Here is a 22,365-nt window from a genome sequence, read left to right as displayed (position 1 = left end):
CAGCTGTGTTACATTATAAAAATCAAGTATTATGGGTTAACCATACATGCACATCTTGTAAAAAATCAAAGGCACAAAAGCAGCGTGTGCACAAAGATGAAGGTATCCTGATCAAGGGAGATGCAATAGTGAGTTAATGTCTAACACATAGAACAGGGTAACGCAAGAGGTTGAGCTTCAGGTCAAAGGCAATATTTCCACAGCAAAATGTTTTTAGAGGATTCCCCAAAAGTACGCTTCTCGTGGAAGTCTCAATAATTTCCCAAATCCTTAGAAATGTTGTCTAGCCAATATTATTTTTCAAGATGCCCCGGTCATCAGGGCCGTAGCCAGGATTTTTGTGTCTATAGTGTATTTTTTCTGTAAAATGTGTTTCGTTACATGATTCTTCTAATGTTTTGCAAAGCTTTCCTTACAATACCAAGAGTAGAACTGCAGTGAAGAAATGCAGAATCCCTTTATTCTACTCATATCTTTGACCTATAACTGCTAAATTTGACAATATGGAGTCTAGAAATCAACCTTAAAAACTCACAATGTGAAAATTCGCTTTAACTGTAGAATGTGAACTTCTAATGAGGTCATTAAACCTCCAGATTTCAAGACGCAGTACAAAAACTGTGGCTGTGCCAGTCAATCAACAGGTGTGGAATATGGGCTGTATGTCCATAGAGAATACAGCAATTGACAGTATACTGGTCATAATGGTCTAACATCATTAACTGACATAACATCTACTTGAATATCATTGGTCCCCTGAGTTGCATCTCAGCACCGTGATCATATCCACTTGCATTTAACCCTTGCTGTGTTTCAGCACCATGGACAGCAACTACCAGGTTATACATTTAGATTGTATTTCAGCACCATGGACAGCAACGACTACATTATAAGTGCACATTGTGTTTCAGCACCATGGACAGAAACTACCAGGTTATACATTTAGATTGTATTTCAGCACGATGGACAGCGACGACTACATTATAAGTGCACATTGTGTTTCAGCACCATGGACAGAAACTACTAGAGTTATACTGTTAAATTATGTTTCAGCACCATAGACAGCAACCACCGGTGTTTCACTTTTAGGTCAAGTTAAATAGACTCCACAGAGCCTGGCCTTTGGGGATTTGTCGAAGCGAGACTTTCAAGGCGAGTCATTTCAAGTTTACATTAATACAGTCATACAGTCACGTTGTATTTTATGCAAAGTACACAGCCTACACGTGGCACAGCGTGGCACCTTCTGTGCAACTCACCGCCTTCTCACTTTGTTGCGGGTTGAGTTTTCTCAAAATCTCTCATGCCTATTAAATCACAAAGCCTATCTGCCCCTTTGATTAGATCCTCCCCGCTTTTGCCCCCTTAATTAGTAACGGTCAAACTGTCAGTGGTGGTCAGCCCATAGCCTTGGTGTAAATATGAACCTATCAGCACAGAAAAGTCACGACACGGCTTCTTATCCTCATCCACCCTCAGTTCCCTCGCCTTCCGCCTCATACAGTCCAGACCCACCCCTTACTGTCTGCCGTGACCGTCCTCTACAATATGAGACTGTATTCTTTGTACCTCCCCTTTCTCGCCCTCAGTCTGTGCATCCCAGCCTCCCTTCCTAGATATCCATCCCACACCTCTCCACCCGCTAACGGCTCCTACGGTGAGAAAAAAAAGAGAGCAGAACAGTTTCAAACACGTCGGCATAAATCTGACATCCAGAGCTCCCTTTTCTCCTTTCCCTCCTGACGGACTTCATTACTTTATTCCTCTGCGCGCCAATGCCCGAGACCACGCCGAAACGAAGGATTTTTTTCCCTTGAGCATGAAAAGGATTGCCAAATCATCCGCAATCCAACATCACCGACTGAGCCACCAGCATGAGCACTGGATACATATGCTCCAGCAGAAGTTGTTGGCTAGAGAACTAACAAATCTTGGACCACAGATACAGCTAAGAGGGGAGAGTCAGTTTTAGGTAAGTACGGCTATCCCGGCTTGGACCTCTAACACAATATGAGGGTATCTTATGTGTATTTTTCTCTGTCCATCACTGACCACGAGGTAGTGGTCGGGGTAGGCAGGGCTATATTGTGGCACAATTATGGCGATGTTGCGTGGTCAGCATGTTACTGGGGTGGCCGGTGGTGTCCTTTTTGCAGGATGGAGGCAATTTGTTCTTCTCACTATGTAGCTACCTTTAAAATAATCGGTGTGCAAGTCCTTTCAAGCTCCGCCCGGACTGAATGTCGACGGAGCGTTCTGAGGATTTTGCAAGGAAGAAAAATATCTTGAGTCTTGTAATCTCCTAAACCCATCATCTTCAAACAGTATGCAAATGAGTTATTCTTGCTATTATGTGCACTCGACTGCATTCTCTCTTCACGTTGTGAGACAGCGTCTCCCCGAAGCGCTGCTGCAGAAGTGCGGACATTAAGGAGCCAAAAAACATTGTGAGAAACAATGATCTCAGAATTTGGGGTTCGCATATTACGCAGACCCGCCGCGACTTGAGTGAACGGCATTACAGGGGCATCAGTCAGAGCGAATGTGTTTTTGCAGGCCTGCTGATCACTGTACAGTCGACATCAATATTTGTATTCAAGCTAATTCCGTTTGCAGTCCAGTCGCGGCTTTTTACATCCATGTTGATCCATTCATCCCGGAAACTGCATTAGCCGTTAACTAAAAGTGAGTGTCATCCCAGCCTGGATATTGGATATTCAATGAGTTGCGGTCGAGCTTCCTGTTATTATTTATTATTATTATTCTATTTTTATTTTGTCGATTTCGTGTTGAGGCTGAATTCCTGCCTGTGATGAATTCTGTGAAAGCAGATAGTTCGCTGGCTCTGTGTTCATGTGTACGTGCCGGTCTGTGTTGTACGTGGCTCTGAGCGCATGAGAGTGCGCGTGCACGGAAGCAAGCACGTACATGCTTGTTTTGTGGTGTGTGTGTGCGCGAGCGTGTGTGTGTGTCACCAGTGAGGCAAAGTTGGCGTTCCGTGCTCCCTCAAGTTGCTTTGATTGCTGTTCCACTGACTAACTGCGAGGGGAGCTCATGCTCTTTTACACTTGGTGTCATTATGTGGCTAAAGGCAAGATAACTGTGTATGAGACTGATACCAACTCTATGAAATTAGAGAAGTGGCTTCTGTTTGAAATTGGTCCGGAAGCATTTATCTCCACTTCCATGACTGCCACTGCATATCTTTTTTTGTTTGCCTCTGTGTCTTTTTAGAAAGTCGGCCTAATCAGTTCACATTCATGTGACATTAACAAGTAAAAAAAAAAATGCACTTTATGCATTCATGATTGCCAGGTTTCGAGCACATGATAATCAGTCTCATGACAGATAGAATGGTGAACAATATGAACAATGCAAGATTTTAGTCGAACTGGAAGACTGTGTAATGGCTCGGCCCTTAAAGAGCAAGTTGAAAAATTGTGCATGCGTGTGGCACCCGGCTGTGAACAATCCGCCATACAGAATGTGAACTTTAAGTTAAGCTCCAATGTTTGAAATGAACATTGCATTGACAGCGACTCAATGCATCCTGCGATATTGTTCTGTCTTCTTCTCCAAATGCAGTGCAGAAAATTGCACTGGCAGCGGAAACTGCAGAAGAAAAGCTGCCTTATTCAGTGTGCCTCATTCAATCTGGTGGCCTTTTCAATGGCAAAACGCTGGCAACATGTAATCATTTTCAGAGGGAAAGCATTCCACATCACATTGCCAAAATGAAAATGCCAGCAGTAGCTTAAAGCTATATTTGTGTCATGGCTTTAGATGACCCAATGTTGAGGATGCTTTCAAGGACTGAAAAGAGAACATTCAGCAGCAGAGGTCCTTTTACAGACTTTGGCAGTACAACTTACTGATGAATTGTCTACAAAGCCGTGATTCTTAAAAAGCAAAGAAATAAATACCAATAAACATAATTAGAAGGGAGGGATGATAGAATTCATGCGTTCACCTTTTGCGCTCAAAGCTGCTCTATGTATAGTATGATATTATTTGCAAACTGTCTTTGTGGGAGACAGAGAACAGTACTAGTCTGGCAGAGCCCACCAACTCTCTCTCTCTCTCTCTGTCTCCCCCTCTATGTCTCTCTCTCTTTGTATTCTTGCATTGGCACGGCATTGTTTTTATGTGGGTGCTGGCTGCAGCTGCAGTGGCCAGAAGGCTGCCTCACAAGAGGTTTGAATAAAAAAAAGAAAGAAAGCTGTTTTTATCAGAAACAAACAACAGGGTCACATGTGACAAAAATCTTGCAGAAATGCTGGTGAGTTTACAGTATTTTGGAGAGGCAGCTGAATCATTTGACCTCCACTAGGGGCTGTCTGACCCATACACTGCTGCTATCAGTCCCGCAAGACCGCATGGGTCTAACTAAGCATGTACAGTATGATGTTCAAAAGAGAATTCTCACCCCGCAGCCTCATAATTAAAGGGTTGGTAGCTGATCACAAGTGGTTAATTGCATTCTTGCACACCATAAAATTTAAACCATGTTAAGCCTTGATTAACAATTCCAGGAGGGAATTTTGTTTTAGTTTTTCACAATGGCCCTTCGTCTGAATATTCATGTGGAGTGACATCCTCTCACCCTCATGCGCAGTGCACTGTAGAAGAAGAAGAATGACGTATTGTCCGAGAGGGCAACCGTAGTTTCGTGAAGGACCATTTTGAAATTCATAGTTGGATGTACTGCTCTTCGCTATCGCTGTCAGTCAGTCACAGAGTTTGTGTCATACCTCAGGGGAGCCGAAAGAAGGTCCGGAAAATCTTCAACATCCTCAAACAGTGACGATTTGATTGTTAAAAAAAACTATTTAGACGTTCAATTCACACAGTTCTTCATTTGAATGCAGTGGCCTCTGTCTGGTTTCTCTGTGGCTCCCTCTTTCTCCTCCTCCTTCCATTCACAATAGGTGACCACAGTCTGAATGTTTGTCAGGGAACATGAGCACCATTTTCTCATACAGTCAAGAAATAAATTGCACATTAAAAGTTTGCAGGCAAAAAGAAATCTATTATTTAGCAGACACATACACATATGCACTTTGAGCTCCTGAAAGCAATGCCTATTGTGGCTTACTTTCTGACTGCTGATGGGCCTAAATATGATGTTATGTGTAAAAAAAAACATTAAATATTAAGTGTATTCAACATTGGTCACGAAGATCAGCTGATGACATTGATGTTATTACTGTGACTGCAGCAGCAGTGGTCGTTGAATGCTTGTCAGTGACACTAAGTTAAAAAAAAAAACCTCCTTACAAACTTGCTCTGAAGATTCCTGCTTTCAAATATGCAAAACAGACCTTGCATATTTGGTTAACATACACAGTCCTGTGCAAACTATCCATCTCGACCCAACATTTGGCGGAAAAGTGATGCTAAATTGAGCCTTTACAAACCTGACCCCAGAGTCGTTAAACACTGCCAGGGAGCTCAGTTATTACTCCTTAAAATTATGATAACTCTGACAACACAGTAATAACTGGAGTAATTTGTCTTGCTTGACACTGGTTGTACGTCTATTTGAATTTTCTGCCCCGTGTTACCGTGAGCAGGAGAGAGAGAGAGAGAGAGAGAGAGAGAGTGATGTTTGGATGTGTTTTGGTCTTTCACAACACTGTCCAGCGATTACACATAGAACCTTTAACTTAATTTGCTTCACTGTTGCCTCTCATGTTCCCTCCAGCAATAAAATTTGATCTGCTCCAGTCTAGAAGTTGAGTCTGAGGTGTTACAAACAAAATACAGCCTTCTCAGTGGTAAAATATCTTTGGGCCTCGATTTGTATGGAGATGAAATGCAACTGTGACCAGGACTTGGCAACTGGCAATTTTGTGGTGGGTTTTTCCTGCCCCACCCACATCTGTATGGTAATTTTGTGAGTAGCCACAGTATAAACACATTTTACTGGAAACTTAATGCTCTGTGGATGTTTCTGTATATCATACATGCAAACGTGTGTGCATTGTCCATTCACCTTTATCATCCTTTCCTTCTAATCATGGGTGTTTATTTCTTTGCCTTTAAAGAGTCACAGCCACGTACTTTGCAGACAATTCATCACTAAGTTGCACTGCCAAGGTCTGTGAAAGGTCCTCTGCTGCTGATGTGTACTATATGTTGTTCACTAAGGACATTTTTCAGTGTTATATTCTACAGCATCCACTTGTCGCAACTTAAGCATGATTAATGTGTTGCTGAAGCTGCTTTAATCAATTTTCTGGGCACAGTTAATATTAAGATGTACACCTTCACCATTAACTAGTTGCCTATTAGCATGCACATTAGTGCATTATAATGACTAATAAAGAACCGATATGCTTCCGCTATATATGATAATAAGCAACTAGTTAATGAGGAATATGTGTACCTTAATACAATACAAGGAGAATGTTGTAGCCATGGTTAGGTTTGACAGCTCAGTTCCTCTGTACAGCCATCTAAGACCCCGACCTGCAGGCTCTTTCACCGTATAAATGTCACATCACTTCCTGCCTTGGCCAATGAACATTGTTAATTAGTTGCATATAAACAACACTGATCTTTTGCCTCTCATCAGGCTGTATAGAGGTTGAAGAAAAATCCAGTCCAGTTACTTTTTACTTTATTTTCCTGGTTTTTGGCATTGATCGGAATTGCTGCAGCATTGCAGAATCAAAACACATTTTTTCAACACATTAATACGTACCCAGTCCACTCTGGGCATCTCGTGAGAATGATTTCCTTCTAGCTTCATGCCTTCTGGCTCAGTGTTTTTGTGTTATTCACAGCTTCCAGCTCTGCAGTACACTTGCCACTGCATCAACAGTGATTTCAAGGCTACGCATTTAAAACAACAGTTTTCACGGATCCACTACAGATTTCCAGGATGCAAAGATTTCCAAGATAGCAACTCCAAAATTTTGTTCTGACAACTATATACCACTACCTAGGTAGTGGTATATAGTTGTCAGCTGTGCCTTACTTCCAAATCGTCATCATGCGTGCACGTATTCATGTAAATTTACCTATTTTCCCACTGAATGCAGCCTTTGGGGCATATTGTGGAAAACAGATTACAGGCAAGCAACAAAATAAGCCCATGTTTTAAATGTACTGTGTCAATCTTCGTCTATCATAATTGGTTCTGGTCATTATGGGCAGACCAGACTGAAATGGGCATTTCACATCTTAAGAAAATGGAGCCCATCTGAAAAAGCAGTTGGTGTGGACTTCACTGTGCAACTGTCAGTGTACTGAAGCAAAGCTCACACTATAATCCTTTAAAGGGACTAAGGGGATCAGATGTGATTGGCATTGAAATTACCAAAAATATGGTCGTGTTAATGGTCATGTTCAAGTGCAGTAGAGCCATGAACTCAACCCAGCATGAGTCCCAAGGTTTAAACTCCAAGAAAGACTCATGACTGAACCCCAAACAGAATATATCTATATGTGTGTGTGTTTTATCTTTTAATGCATTTGTTTTTAGATTTTGAACGCAACTTGAAACAGGAAATGCATCCAACAGTCTGTTTTTTAAGATTCAATCAAACAAGCATGCTATGATATATTTATATGTGTTTAAACCAGTTATAATTAAGACATCTGTAATCTGTCACAAGCAAATTAATCCTTTATTAATATATATCATATCTTGCTTTTTTACAGATGCTTCTTAACAATTATTTAATCTTAAATGAGATGTAGAACTTAATTTATATCTTAGATATATAACTTAATTTTAATATTTACTTGGAAAGGAATGGATCCAAAGATTTGTAAAATCCTGGACTTTCACACTTGCTAATAAAGTTTATAACCATATCTAAAGCATTACTTATTTCTTTGAGTCAGCTAAGTGGGCGCCTGTGTGAAAAGCCTCATTTTGAGATGTGAACAATCATGGGATGATAATCTCTCTGAAAAATTTTAATTAGGCCTCTCACAGAGATGGTTTTAATCTTTTCCAATCTTCCTAGTGCTGACTTGCAAGCGAGAAGCACTCCCTGCTGGAACATTTTAGGTACCCCCAATTATTCTTTAAGAATAGAGAAACATTTGCTAAAACATATGAAATAGCCTGGGATTTGCAACATGATGCCAGGATGGAGATGAGAAGCTTCTATTTCCAGGACATATATTACGTCTCAATTTTGAAAAATTAAACAGTGGAGCAGTCATTTGGGAGAATGGGGAGCTTCATAGCCTGACCCATGACCGATGGGATGCTGGTGAGTCAATGCACTGTTGGCTCGTGCCAGAGGCTCTCAGCATCAGTGACCTATATTGCAGCTCTGGGCAGGGGCTGCCTACAATGCTGCAAATGACTGATCAGATTTGAATATTCAGATTGGAGTGGGAGAATATTACGGGGTGCCGCGAATGCTTTCTTATCTGACTAAGGTCCAGAAGGGATAGAAACATTAACTCAACAGTTTCAGCTTTCTTATATAATCTTATTGCAGATCAGCGTGTGTGTACTGATTTTGTTTGGTCTGTTAACAGCAATTTGTGGCCTTACTTGTAATCTAATTGTGAAATGAGCATGGACCCTGACACTCATCACAAGCTGAGGCCCCAAATTATGTAAAGTTACTTTCCTTTACTGAACTGTTTAAAGCCCTGTTCAAACACACCTGCCTACCTGAATGTGGTGGCAGTTTTACCTTGTGTCCGGAAAAGAAGACTATCCTCCAAGAAGAACCACCCATTAACTTACCTGTTATAGAGCGGGGAGGAAGTCGGCGTGGATGAAGTTAGCAAAACATCTGGCTTTACTGCTCTCTGTTTCCTGTTTCAAGCCGGCAGTCAGTGTTGGTTTTTTGACCACGACTGTTCCCTACTCATAACCAGGTGTTTCTTATAAGTACCGCAATGGCAAACGTCCACTGAACTTAACGTTAGCCTCAACAAAGTGCTTATTTTTTTCCTAATCCATTATCTTTCCCATACCTAACCAAGTTGTTTTTGTGCCTAAACCTAACCCATCCTTAACTACAGCCTTATCACAGGCTTATTGTTTGATGGTCCAGGATCCAGGCAGCAGCCTTTTTCTCCTGAAATGCAGCTGCTAAAGCAAAATGGACATTTGTAGGAGATACAGTTGATTAGCGCAGCGTTCTCCCAACAGCCTTCGTGCTGTAAAAGGCATTGTGCCACTGACTCCAGAAGTAGCACGTGAATGACCTGACACAGCAGTTTCACAGAAGTACCGACCTAAAGGTTTTATGTACCTGACCTTGCCTGTCCCTGTGTATGTGTGCGCTTTGAGCATCGTTTGAGTGGCTGGGGCTGAAATCTGCCGTGAAAGCAGACGTGTGTATCAATTAGAATTCTCAACATAGATCCTGAATGTTCACTAATGTCAATCCTGCGTGTCCCAATAGGCGAACCATTAGCACATTTACACTCATACTATGTGAGCTTTACTGCCTAAGCACCGCATCCTGTCACATGTAGCCTGAGGAACATTGATTGACTGGTGATCCATGCCTATTTGTGATCATTTGACATCACCTTCAGGGCTGTTGCCATGGTAACATTTATAACCTTGTATGGTGCCTTCAACGGCTGTTCTTCTATTTGGCCAGCCTAATTCCTACTTATCATTCATGCAATCATTAGTTTTCTAATTCAATCAATGAATGAATGATGAGGAAAAAATATTAACTGAGTTTCATAATGACCTGTGCTTTCAACTGATGTGGATTCACCGCTGTGCTTGGATTTCCATACTTGTGTTTGTGAAAGGAAGATTAAGCTGAGGGTCAGAGGAAGTTGAGATTAATCAAGCCACAAGTCGGTTTGTAGTTTAGGCTGGTTTATTCACGCACATGTGATCAGAGGCAGAGCACGGCCCAGAATCTGCAAAGAAGGAAAGGAACCTAACTGCATTTATAGGTCACAGTGTGTAGATGCATATATTTTGATATCTGTATGTGTGTGTGTGTGTGTGTGTGGTGGATGTGCATGAATCCACCTGAGCTAGAATGAATGTCGATGTGTATGAGTATATCTGTGTGTAGCTCCACGTGAGTTGGAGCATTACAGTCCCTTTGCCAGATAAATTACGTGTTGTGTAGTGCAATGTGATGCATTGAGTACTACCAGATATTAGGGTGTGACTCATGATCGGCCTTTGGATCCTTCCCATTCACATGCGAAATGAATACAGCCTTGAATACAGTAAAAGTATAAATAAAAAGTATCTAGAAGAACTAAGTAGATATGGAATGATTATGGTAATACAATACACAAAACATAATAAATTTGATTATTTCAAGTCATCAGTTTGAAGGAAACTTCACACCTTAAGGCTGCAATATTCTTCTGGACATCATTGAATATAAAATAGATTTGCCTCAGGGTGAAGAATCTGATTAAAAGATAATAAATAAAATATCACTTCCAAGCCTGTATGCGTTGCCTCTAAATAGTCTTTATGGTTTGGTAATTTCTTTTTGAAATTCTGTGTTTGGGATTATAGTTAAACTAAAAAATGCTCTGTGCATGCATAGCAGGTAAAGATGGTATCAGTACTGTTAAGTGGGATGGCAACAGTTAAAGTTAGTTGTTTATAATTCACATTTTGGACTGTGTAAAAAGCGAATCGTCTTGAGAGGCCTCTGTCTGCTCATGCATGACTTGAAGTTATTAAAGCTGTATGTGCTTTGAAAGGAGTTGGTAACATTAAAGAATTATCATGAAACTCACAGGTGATGAATGTGAAGATGGGTTGATGCGGCCTGTACTCTCTGCTATTGTGTTTCCAGATCAGCAAAGGTTAAAAACTTTCCACTTTTTCCAAGTATTTCTCGGTTGAAAGGGAGAGAACTGGGATTTAAAATCTCAGAAAAGCAAGAACTAAAACTGAACCCTGCCAAGTCCCACTTGCAATGTCCACTGAAGATGAAACAAGCAAGCAGATGTTGCCTGAAAGACACTGAAGCAGATGGAACTGTGTATCTTATACCAACTCTAATGAAGAAATCTCCTGGAAAACTACTGTAAATCATATAAATTTAACCATTACTTTCATTCCCCAATAAAAATAAGATCACTGCTCTGTCTTGGGACACTTCAGAGGACCTTCTCCTTGAAAATCCCAGTCTCATTCCAGAGAACTTAACAGCAAAGATATTATTTTCACTCATAAAGAATCCCAGCTGTGTTATTAAATGTTTTTTTTCTAATCCTGGATGAAAAAGGTCAATCTACAAAAGCGCTCATAGTTTGCAGGAAAGAGGGTTAGGTCAACTGTCAGCATGGTTTCAGAGAAGAGGATCAAGTGTTGCATATTTAAAAGTAGAAAAGGAACTGTGTCCATGGAACGAGTAAAACAGAGGAAATGTTCAGTCAAATTAATTTGAGACGTAGTAGGACAAATCTATCAATGGGATATTAATCACATTGCTTAATGATTTTGTTATTCTTCTGCTTTAAGTCCTTAACCCTTTGATCAAGGTGTTTTTAAGTGGAAATAGGGGTTGAGATGATGCTGCTGCTTTATTCAATGTCATATAGGCATCTTCATATTGGATATAAAGTTAAATTGCCAGGTATTTTGTAGCCCAGTTACACTACTGGATCTACAATTTCATCAAAAATGTCATAAATTTACAGCGTGCGTGTTACATGGAACAATACTTTCCTTACACAGAGTTACATCATCTTTGCATCCTGAAATGATGTAGATCTCAAAAGACGAGCCTGGTTTCAGACATCTGAACCACTGCCCGCTTCTCTGATTTGTTCAGCGATTTTAGATAGATCTGGTGCTGTGCTCATTAATGGCTTTTTCCTGAACAGCAAGCTAGCTGTCTTCACCATGAAAAATATAAAAGTGACAGTAAAGGGGCCGCAGAATGGCTGAAAATAATGTCTACAGGAAGCATACTGAACATCAGTATGTTGAGATAGAGCTAGAAGGGCATCTGGAGAGCACAGAACACTGCCAAGGCTAATACTCCACTCTTGTATGATATGCAAATCTGCAAGTGCAACCACTACATATATCTGAATATATTGACCATTGTGGCAATGTTACAGATGTACCATCTCTCCCATGAAACCACCAATATAGAGCTTTTTGGCACGTGCGGTATCTAACAAGCTATATTAACCTCATTATTTCACAGGTACGCCGCCTGTGATGGTAACGCCTCATCACCGTCTGATTGCTTGCCGTCTCAAATTCTCCTATATGACAGGATACAGCAAAACAGTCTCACTGCAGCAGAGGCTTTTATGCACTGCTGGACTCCATTCGTCTCTACTTTGGTTTCCATGAAAGCTGTTGGGATTACTAATAAACAATGGCAGCGGGTTGCCACCTGGCAACCTATTGCGATTGCCTTGTGGAGGGAGGAGACCCAACCAGCTGGCCATCCTTTACCGCTGATGCCAGCCGCTATCCCTCACACTGCACATGTGTAGCGTTCAGTAGAAAGGGACACTCGCTCTGTTGCGCATCCATCGTCCTCTGTAGGTCATAACTCTTTCAGAGACTGGAGGCAAGACTTGTACTGTATGTTGAGAATGGCAGCTTAAGTAGAGAATGTAGTATGGCATAGTTTCGTGCAGTGTAAGCTGGTGCCATTGTGCTCTGGCTGCAGCTGCCTTGTGTGAGTCTAGGTCTGTGAGTCCCACTTCAAAGAGGAGACGATTGGAGGGTGAATAAAAGCTCCAAGTCAGTCAATTGGCCCTGAATTGCTCGAACTTAACTGCAATATCAGCAGTGCAAAAAAAAGTGGCTGGCGTGGTCAACTTTTTTCCCGGCTTAACTTGCTCAGCCCCTCACATTGACATCAGGGCCAGGTGGATGGGGAGGAAGTGGAAGGAGAGGAGGCAGTGTGCTCGATTTATCAGTAATTATGGAGTGCTATTTTCTCTGTCTCCTATCTATGTCTGCCCTGGGAAGCAGTAGCCATTCTTTAATCTTGACACCCAGTGATCATGTAACACAAGGCAGTGCCTATTAGAGGTGGAGAGAAATTGGAGGGGCCTCTCTCCTGATCCTCTTTTAGGGGAGTTGGGGTGACAGAGATGGTGAGTATTGGGGATACAGGAGGGAGGGGAGAGGAGAAAGGGGTTGACAGGAGATGGAGGCTGTGGTAGCGAGAACAATTACGGAACTGGTTTTAAAAACTCAAGAGGTTTCATGAAAGGAGTGGGGTTAAGGAGAGCATCCAGGGAATCTTTTGTAGACTTTTCTTCGAGTATATATATAAAAAAGAAAGACTTGCCAAAGGACACATGAACTAATTAGGTTTTTGAGATGAACTAAAACAACTGTAATAATGTGAAATCCAGTTGTAAAGCAGAACAGGTCTCTATGATGCTCCCCCCGGGCTTGATTTGCACCGAGTCAAATGCAATCAAGAAATGTCGGGGGTAATTATATTATGCTTTGGGATGATTGTGTATCAGATCACATAAATCAGCTGATAGAGATGCAAGCCAGGCCAAATGTCTTTTGATTTGAGTTCAAGAATATGTCTGGCAGCCAAAGCAGACTTAGTAGAAACACCTCCGTAGAAAAGAAAAAAAAAAAAAATCCCCTTTTCTTCGTCTCATCTGTTTTACTGCAGTCTTTTCGTAGACGTGAAATATCCAGACCCATGAAGCCAAACAGATACAGTTCATTTGTTGTATGTTCATTCTATCTTAATTGGGTAAAACTGGATACCCCTACTAAGTCAATCCATATGCAGGAAATAATAAATCAAAATATTCCCAAATTAATTAATTCTGAAACACTTCAGTGAGTGACACACTTGTTGCCTTCTATCAAAACGGCAGAGGCATTGGAATTACACATTGATTGACTCCCTTAACATGAATAATTTGTTTTCTCAACCAAGTGCAGTGCCGCCAGCGTTGTGCTAACCTGTCACCTCACTCCATTAACAGTCTTCTCCTAATTTTGGAGTAACATGTAATCACCGAGTGCCAGTCTTATATGTTCTTCACACAGAGAAGACAGACACAGACAGATCTTAAGTGTTTGAATTGTGAATAATGTATCACAAATCAACCCACTGTGGGCCTATTTGTTACGCCAAAATGCCATTTTAGCACGAAAACCCTACAAAATCCGACAAGCATGCCTGAGCCAGACGGGGAAAAGATTTGTGTTTCAGTCAGATTTGTGTTTGAATCAAACTGCTGACAGTGTGCTGACTGGAAGAAGACGCACGGTGCGCACTGTAAATTCAGAAGCATCTCATGTATGATTTAATCAGCCACTGTATACTGTGATTTACTCTGAACGTATTTGGCTATATATAATTCCCAACAAATAAATTATGGATGAAATGCTACAGTGATGTGGCTATTCTGTACACTGTGATGTTACAGTTACATTATTATTCGATATCGTGCTTCCCAGAGATTTGGTAAAATATGTTTTGGTGGTTCGCACTGTTACCTCACAGTAAGAAAGTGTGAAATCCAGGTTCTGGTCCTCTGTTTGGAGCTTCACTGTTCTCTGTGGGGTTTTTTTTCCCCTCAAATGTTCTTGTTTTCTCTGATTCTGAATAAGTATTATGAAAGCTCTCGACATATCCTGAACCAAGGAACTGCCTGAAAACTTGGGTTGATAACTGAGTGTTAGAAAATAAATTCTTCATTTTAAGGATAAAAGGATCAGGATTTTAATGGGATTACAGTAGTAGTGCCATTGTTGACCTATGTGGTTATTAGTGTATGTATAGTCTTCTGTAAAATATGACACATTACCAATGTGTTTTGCATTGATCCAGCTCATTGATCCTGTATCGATGCTCACTAAGTCAATACAGTGTGCGCCATGTTCCACAAACAGAAAAATATTGATTGAATCTTTGGGGACGAGGACCAGCACACACGTTTTCATATTACATGCACATGTTCGCAAAGCGCACACACAAACACGCGCACCATCTCTGGAGACCTCTGCGCTGCCTCGCTGATGGAGCTGCCGTTGTTAGTTTTAATGATGGAGGGGCCGGTCCAGGTGAAGCTAGGCTGAGCAGTATCCTCTCTGGTGTTTCTGCAGACTCAGCACACCAACGTGACACCGATGTAGGGCAGAGAAGAGGCAACGCGGCATATTCAAGTCACACTGGTGAGCAGAAAAAAGTGCTATGGTTGTAGCCTTTGGATGAGAGTCTGGCTGCATTCAGAAGAGACACGGATAGTGACACCAGATTACATTCTGCTAATGTGCTATTGAGCTCAGGAGAGATTCCACAAAATGTGCTTGTACTTTGATGCTCTGATCCAATGTTCTTTTGTTTGAATGGTTCATCAGGCAAGTCTTTTATCATTGTAATTGAGCTTAGCGAAAGTTTAATAAGGAAGACTACTTCATTTTTAATTCTTTCACCTCTAGGCTACTCTTTCATTCATTACTCCGTCCAAGCCACGCCTCTTGGCTGCATTCCTTTTATTCCCACCTCCCTCAATTATGATCAGTTTAAAATTCAAGAGGCAGCCTCCTCTTAGTTCATCATCCAATCAAGTAAGTCTAAAATTTACTCCTTCTCTGTTACCCACATGGGAGCTAATCACTAATCAGTGCCCTCTTTACCAACTCATTCAACTGCTTCTGAGGCTCACGGCTTCAGTGGCCTTTTTGGCACTTAAACAAAAACAATCTTGCCACCTTTATCAAAAGTTGTACCAGATCCACTGCAAACACACACACACATCACATGAAAACAATGGTTCCACCAAGCCTGAGCCGTATGACAAAGGGAGGAAGTGGATTAACAAAGCTTATTTTCAGACCCGAAAAAAAGTTTTCCCAGCTGGACTCTCGCTTAAGCATAATTTCTCTAAACAGCATAATGTTGCTGTGAACTGATACAAGTTCTCTCCACAGTTTCTCTCCTAAATAGCCAAACAATCAGGCTTTGTTCTTTGGTGACCTCCATGAGCCCACTCAAGAGAAGACAGACAGAAGGCAGACACACACCAAATACACACCAGCTCATCTGGACAAAAAGCCTTCACAGTAACAACTATGTTGCAAAAATAGGCCAAAAAATGTAACCAAATTCATACATGTATCCACGACTGGAAAACAAAACATTGGAAAATGAGATGGAGGTGCTGATCTTCTGGGCAGAAGCCCGTTTCTGTCGCTCGTGTGTTGGAGGCGTCTTGTTCCCCTCCTATCTAAACCTGCCTTCACAGCTCTTCTCTCTGCTCAACGGCAGCATCAGAATGCTACAGTATTGAGCTGACACCCATCTGTGATATCGGCCACTCATCAGTTTTAATGCCTTTAAGAAATGCTCCACTGAAAATTTGATCTCGTGGATATCAAAGTCTCACCACCTGTAGGCTTGAAAGGTAGCTTTGAAAACAGCAACTTCAGTTATTAAGGATTCACAGCATTTATAATTCCACTTGCTACCCACAATGTTTTTGATAGAGATATCAAAAACATTGCGATGGAACCTATCCATTTTTTGCAAAACTGATTTTCTTTTCTTTTGAAGAGGACCTTAGATAGTCGACCCTGTTTTTCTGTGGCTCACAGCACGCACATTCCAAATTTTGTCAGCCATAGGCATGTTGTTGAGCTGTCATGCATTGAGGCTTCACCTGGTGGTCATAACCACAGATTACTTGAATTTCCATATAAGGACATGCATTTTGCATGGCTTAGAACTCAGTTTACTTCGGTCCTCGAAAAGGAAAGAAGGCAAAGAAATGCCAGAGCATGGGGAATGAAAATGCTAGCCTTGTGGCAAGTGCCTCTGAGCTATGGCATAGAAAGAGGACAGCTTAGGGGAGGACTACAGCGACAGTGAAAGAATTTCAAAGGCAAGAGGTCAAGAGCACTCTATTTTCAATCTTAACATGGGGAATGGGTACAAGTTGGCTGCTGTAACCCATATCAAGGGCACGTTTTTGCAAACGATAACCTCCCAAGACGAGGAGACGAAATGTGGTGCAGAAAAGAAAGAGCTTTTCTCAGCAAAAATTCACAATCCTTTTAGTCATATCAGGCCTAAAAATGTCTGCTCAGGATGCCTTTGCCCATGTGGATCTATGTGCTTTATGACTATATGCGTGCATGTGAGCGTGCTTGTGTCTATGACAGAGCATCTCCCCGAAGCAGTACCCTTATCGCTACGTCTCTCCTCTGAGATACAGTGAATCACATCTTATTTGAAGCGCTCAGTAAAAATCACTGAAAGTCATGACAACATTTGCCATCACAGTTGTTAAAATAAACTGTAATGAGAAAAGCTGTGACCTTCATTATTTTTACCCTAAGTGCACACAGTGATGTATCTTTCGTATTTTTTGGCTAATCATACTTGAATCTGCAATCAGATGGTGACAAACTCTCACAAATATATCCAAGTGGAGTATGTCCATCCGCTTTGAGACCTAATTGTTGTTGTCCTTGGCACTGCAAGGTAATCACTAAAAATACTTCCAGGTCTAAATCGTAGATGCATCCACTTCATCTGGAGACCACGAGCAAATAAACCAGCCCACCCTTTAAAGACTTCTTCTTATAGATGGTATATTATAGATGCTATATAGTTTTGAATATAAAAAAAAGGCTAATTTAGAGGTATTCTATGAGTGTCCTGGTGGGGTAGACACTGTGAAGTACATTACAACACTAAATTGCAAGTGGCATACTGTAGGTTAATAGATGACACTAAATTGCAGTTGACACAGAGTAAGTTCACTCTAACTGTGAGGGAGATTGAGCCTGGCACTGAACAAAACACCCTTAGAATATTGATATTCATGCACAGTACTGACACTAGGCATACGTAATACAGAGCAGTTTAGCTTTGCAATGCTTAATCTGCAAGGAATTGAGATGGGAGCACTTTTTTTTTTATTTCACCATCTGCTCTGCGTCTCTGCAGATTTTGCTGATTTATGGAACCCACTGAGTCTGTGCTTGCTCCTCTGCTTTCCTTCCATTTCGCAAATTTATGGCTTTGAATTAGGAACAATAGGAGCAGTGACCATCGCCTTAACACTCCATTCCTTCTGCTGCTGGAGAGCAAGGCGGTTGGTCAGATAGGGAACTCTTGCCAAGGTCTCGTGATTAGCAATTCGTCAAAGGGTGAATTGGAAAGTAAACATCAAATCGGGAAGAAAATGAGGTCAGTAAATTCAGGGATGGCATTGCATCAGAGTGTGTGGAGCAAATGGGGGTAGGAAAAGTGAACAAAAATAAACCACTGCAGCTGGACAAAACCTCTCTCCACATAATGCCAGTGGTCCAGTCTCTTGAGAGGGCAGCAGCTGTTATGTATTTCTGTCAGAGAACCCCCCCTTAAAAAATGTGCAAAAGTGGAAGGTTGTCATGAAAAGGTTAGGTGAAACAGCGTTAACACTCAGAAATGTGCTGGCAAAACATTTTCCTTTATCTTTTTTTTCCTGTGATATATAAACATCTGGCAGTAGAAATTGCTCAAGTATGACACTCGTTAGGGGTGCAAGTGAGGAGGGACGAGTCTGAGAGCGAAACACATTGTTCTCTTCAGGCTTCATCTCGTGTGCACGCTGATACAATCCAGGATGAAACAAAACAAGAAACATTTCTCTTCCCTACCACAGTCCTGTACCTCAGACACTGAAATAGGATGATCAAATCATGCCTTCACCCTGATAAGGTGATACTTTCCTCACATATGTCTCTAAAATAAAATGCTGCTCTGCAATCCAATTGCAGTCTCACAGTTGCCTCGCAACAACACTTCATCACACCCTAGCCCAGAGCACTGATAGTGAGATGTGAATAAAATGTTACAGACACAAGCAATTATGACAGATCAATCACAGATGGAAGAAAGCAGGAAGGAGGACATGCTGTTTAATTTATGTTAGTAATTACAGTAAAAAAACAACAACAACCAAAAAAAAACAAACAAACATATTAATGGGGCCTGAGGTGAGCCGCAGCTTCATTAAATGCCAACTTTTTTTTTTTTTTCTTTTCTTCTGACTACATAGCTGCAAATGCGACAAAGAAAAACAAATGTGTGCATGCAGGAGGATACTTCAGAGGAAACAGGAGAGCACCTTGGGTATATTTATATTATACTTATCTTACATGTGCTCTCTAGGAGATAAACACATTTAGACCTCCACGAGGCATACTCTTTCTCCCTGTACGTCCCTTCCTTTGGTCGAGACCTTTTGGGCCTATTCAGTGGAAACCATACAGTGGATAACATCACTTGACATTTACATGCATGAGCAGGGAGGAACTGCAGTGTGAACAGTGTCATTTACATCCTCCCAGCTACTCCTATTCAGGCTCTTATTCATGTCAGGGGCTCCTCTGGGTGCATTTTCAGTGTGACCAGCTAAGGGAATGGAATTCGCTCTGGCGTTTTTGCCTTTAATCTTACATTGTTTCAGTGGAACCTTTAGAACAAGAGGTAGCATGCGAAATCTGCTAAGGTTGGAGCATTTTGCCCCATTTTAGTTGCCCCTCTAATGCCTTTGGAAAGGAAGGTGAGAGACAACATATTCCAAACAAAGACGGTGCCCACCAAGGTAAATCGAAGGAAAGCAGTCAGTGGTTTCTCATCAATAAAACCACAGAGTAATTAGAGAAAGCACTTGAAAGCCAATTTGCGAGTTGACAAATGATCAATCTTCATCTGTAACGCAGCCACAGTAGCATAAAGCAGCAGTGGTGAATGTGGTGACAAATAGCTTGCCTGTGCTAGCTAGCATCTCATTCTCTTTGGTGAAAGACTCTGATGCTGGCTAAAGGAGGTAGAATCCTTCTGTTTTTCCTATCAGCTCAAAACACCTTCTCCTAGAATGAGATGGACATATGAGCAAATCACTACTTTCACTTAATGTGGAAAGAGACACATGCAACTGATAATCAATTAAGCTCTTCCATTCACAACAGTAATGAAAAGGTGAGCTCTACGTAGAAAAAAAAAAAAGGATTATACTCTCACAATGCTTTTATTTCCCTTCCTGCAGACTCCCTCATGAAGCAAGTGACTTCTCTTTATATTTTTATACTAAATCTACGCAATTCCCCCTCAGTCAGCCAATGTGCTTCATTTATCCAAATCATACATCCAAAAACCTCTTACATTTACCATCCACGGTGCTTGCTCTCATGCTGACTCTGACGCCTTATTAATTAGTTTGCTTTATGACAGAGACGGTCCCTGTTTAGACCCATCTCATAAACCGCCCCCGCATTGCTGCTGTTCAGCTGGGCAGCTATCAAATAAACCTCACAACACACTCCTTGCACTGCTTCACATGACAGATGCAACCAGCTCCTCTCTCCGGCTTGCATTGATCCTTCTCCTCCCAGAATAGATTTAGACACAATAATTCAGCAGCCAGGTAAATTGGAATAACTCTGACCATTAGTGAATTAGTTTGCTCTTTAAAATCAGCCATTGATCCCGGAGCTGAGCTGATTGGTTGCTGACCAACCAGAGAATTTAATTATCAAACAGAGTGTTGCTTGCTCAGCCATGTTTTCTGAAGGTCAGGGTGCCTCTGCAGTCCTTTTTAGAAAAACGACAGAACCAAGGCGAGAGATTCAGGAGGAAAAAAAAGAATCCAGTACAAACGAAGTTAGCCACGGCCGGCCTTCCCATTCCTCTGTCGCTTCCCAGCAATTGCAAGTGGCAGACCATTACCGCACCTTTCCAGACACGGCTGTAAGCTGTGCAATAATAATTCTCAGAATCCAGATGACACTGGTTTGGCATCTTTAGATGCAACTCCCTCTCGCTCTCGTCATTCTGTCATTCCCTCGCATCAGTCTCACATAACCCATTGGTTCCATTGAGGTCATATTAATATAAACTGTAAGGCTAAAATAACCCAGAGGAGTATAGAAATTCATTTTTAGGCTGCCAGCCATCCATTACCTTAAGTCAAAGGTTTTGCTACACTTCGTGCATTATACCCATATCACTGGGAATTAATTCGCTCTGAGGCAGCCGTGCTGATAACAGTTCAGAGAGGAAACTCCATTTGCTTATGCAGTTCCATCGACAAATAATGTCGAAAGTATGAATATTGCATACTGGTGACCAGATGTCATGCACGAGCAGTGGATACATGGATAGTGTAGAAAGACAGTATATCTGCTCTAATTCCCTTGAGTCTACCTGTACCCCGCAAAAGCCTCCTTTCTACCCTGATCTCTTGGCTCCCTGGGATTGAGAATACAAATAAGGAGAACAAGCCTCCCCATTCTTTTGAACTTTATAGAATAAAGAGGGACACTTAGGGCCCCACACAGGGGAGAGAGGAATTGATTGGCAAAGCTAGTGACGGGACCAGAATGGAGATTGAATCCCCTTGAATGAACCAGAATGGAGGAGGAGTTGCGGCATGAATAAGGCTGTTTAAAAAGAGGATGGAGAAAACAAGCCTCCCTTGTCCTGTCTTGTGATTTCCTGAAGCAGACATCCTCCCCTTTTTACCCTGCTTATTCAAGGGTAACGTGATCTACTCTCTGTCTCTTCCTCTCTCTATCGCACTAATCCACTCCGCAAATAACAGGAATGGAATCAAAAATGCATGTGAGATTTGGGATCTGTGGGCGTTTCATCTCACGCAGCAGCTGGACACAAATACCTCAGCACGGAGCGAGAGTTTGAAAAATTACACGTTGGCATGAGGTTGATGGAGTCCAGTGGAGTCCACAATATTTGGTGCAATATTTTTCATTGCGTAATCAAACAAGCACGAAGGCATTAAAAGGAATAGATCGGATCAGCCCCTGCAAATTTCATCCCCCCCCTTAATATCAGGTGGAGTTGTCAGTACATTTAATTAGTGCATACGTATTTGGTTAGATTGACTGTGTTTTCTGATGAAATGCACAATTTTTAGAATCAAAAAATGAATGCGAAGCTGGGGTAGATCCCCTGGGTGATGTTGGTTGTTTGGTCTGCAGGCTCGGCCATCTAACATTTTCTCTTAAAGCAACAGGCTCCTGTGTGTATCACTCTCTCCATCACAGTGAGGTCGACCTTAGAGTCCAACTGAAATCACATTTCTCATCCCTTTTTGTATAAAGAAAAATAATGTCAACTTGCTGTGAATTTATTGTAAGCAGTTTTCTCATTTTTAAAAGGAAGGAAAAAAAGTCTTTGGGGAAACATCGGAAATGCTCTTTTTCATCTCAGCCGTCTTGAGGGGTGTGTTGGTGACACAATAAACAAACTTGCACTGTCGCCTGCATGTCTGAGAAAGACGGAGCGTTATTAATGATGGTGAGGAGTAAGGACCACAAGAGCATATGTGCACCTAAGGGGCCTCTGGGTGCAGATATGTTAGTGTCGTAGCAGTGCATATTTCTCAGTGTTTGTTCACTCGTTCAAGAAGATAATTTGC

The 22,365-nt window shown here is 41.6% G+C and overlaps 1 protein-coding gene across 1 annotated transcript in view; it reads left to right on the top strand.

The window, feature by feature from the left end:
• Window positions 1-1,587: 1,587 nt before the first annotated feature.
• Window positions 1,588-22,365, top strand: part of brinp1 (bone morphogenetic protein/retinoic acid inducible neural-specific 1) — a 112,492-nt gene continuing 91,714 nt past the window's right edge. The window contains exon 1 of the mRNA XM_076758512.1: window positions 1,588-1,972. The gene's annotated coding sequence lies outside the window, so the exon portion shown is untranslated. The remainder of the gene's footprint in view (window positions 1,973-22,365) is intronic.

The sequence above is a fragment of the Chaetodon auriga genome, chromosome 19 (assembly GCF_051107435.1).
Source record: "Chaetodon auriga isolate fChaAug3 chromosome 19, fChaAug3.hap1, whole genome shotgun sequence".
NCBI lineage: Eukaryota > Metazoa > Chordata > Actinopteri > Chaetodontiformes > Chaetodontidae > Chaetodon > Chaetodon auriga.
The sequence above is the reverse complement of the archived record's forward strand: the minus strand, read 5'-3'. Positions and strand labels throughout refer to the sequence as shown.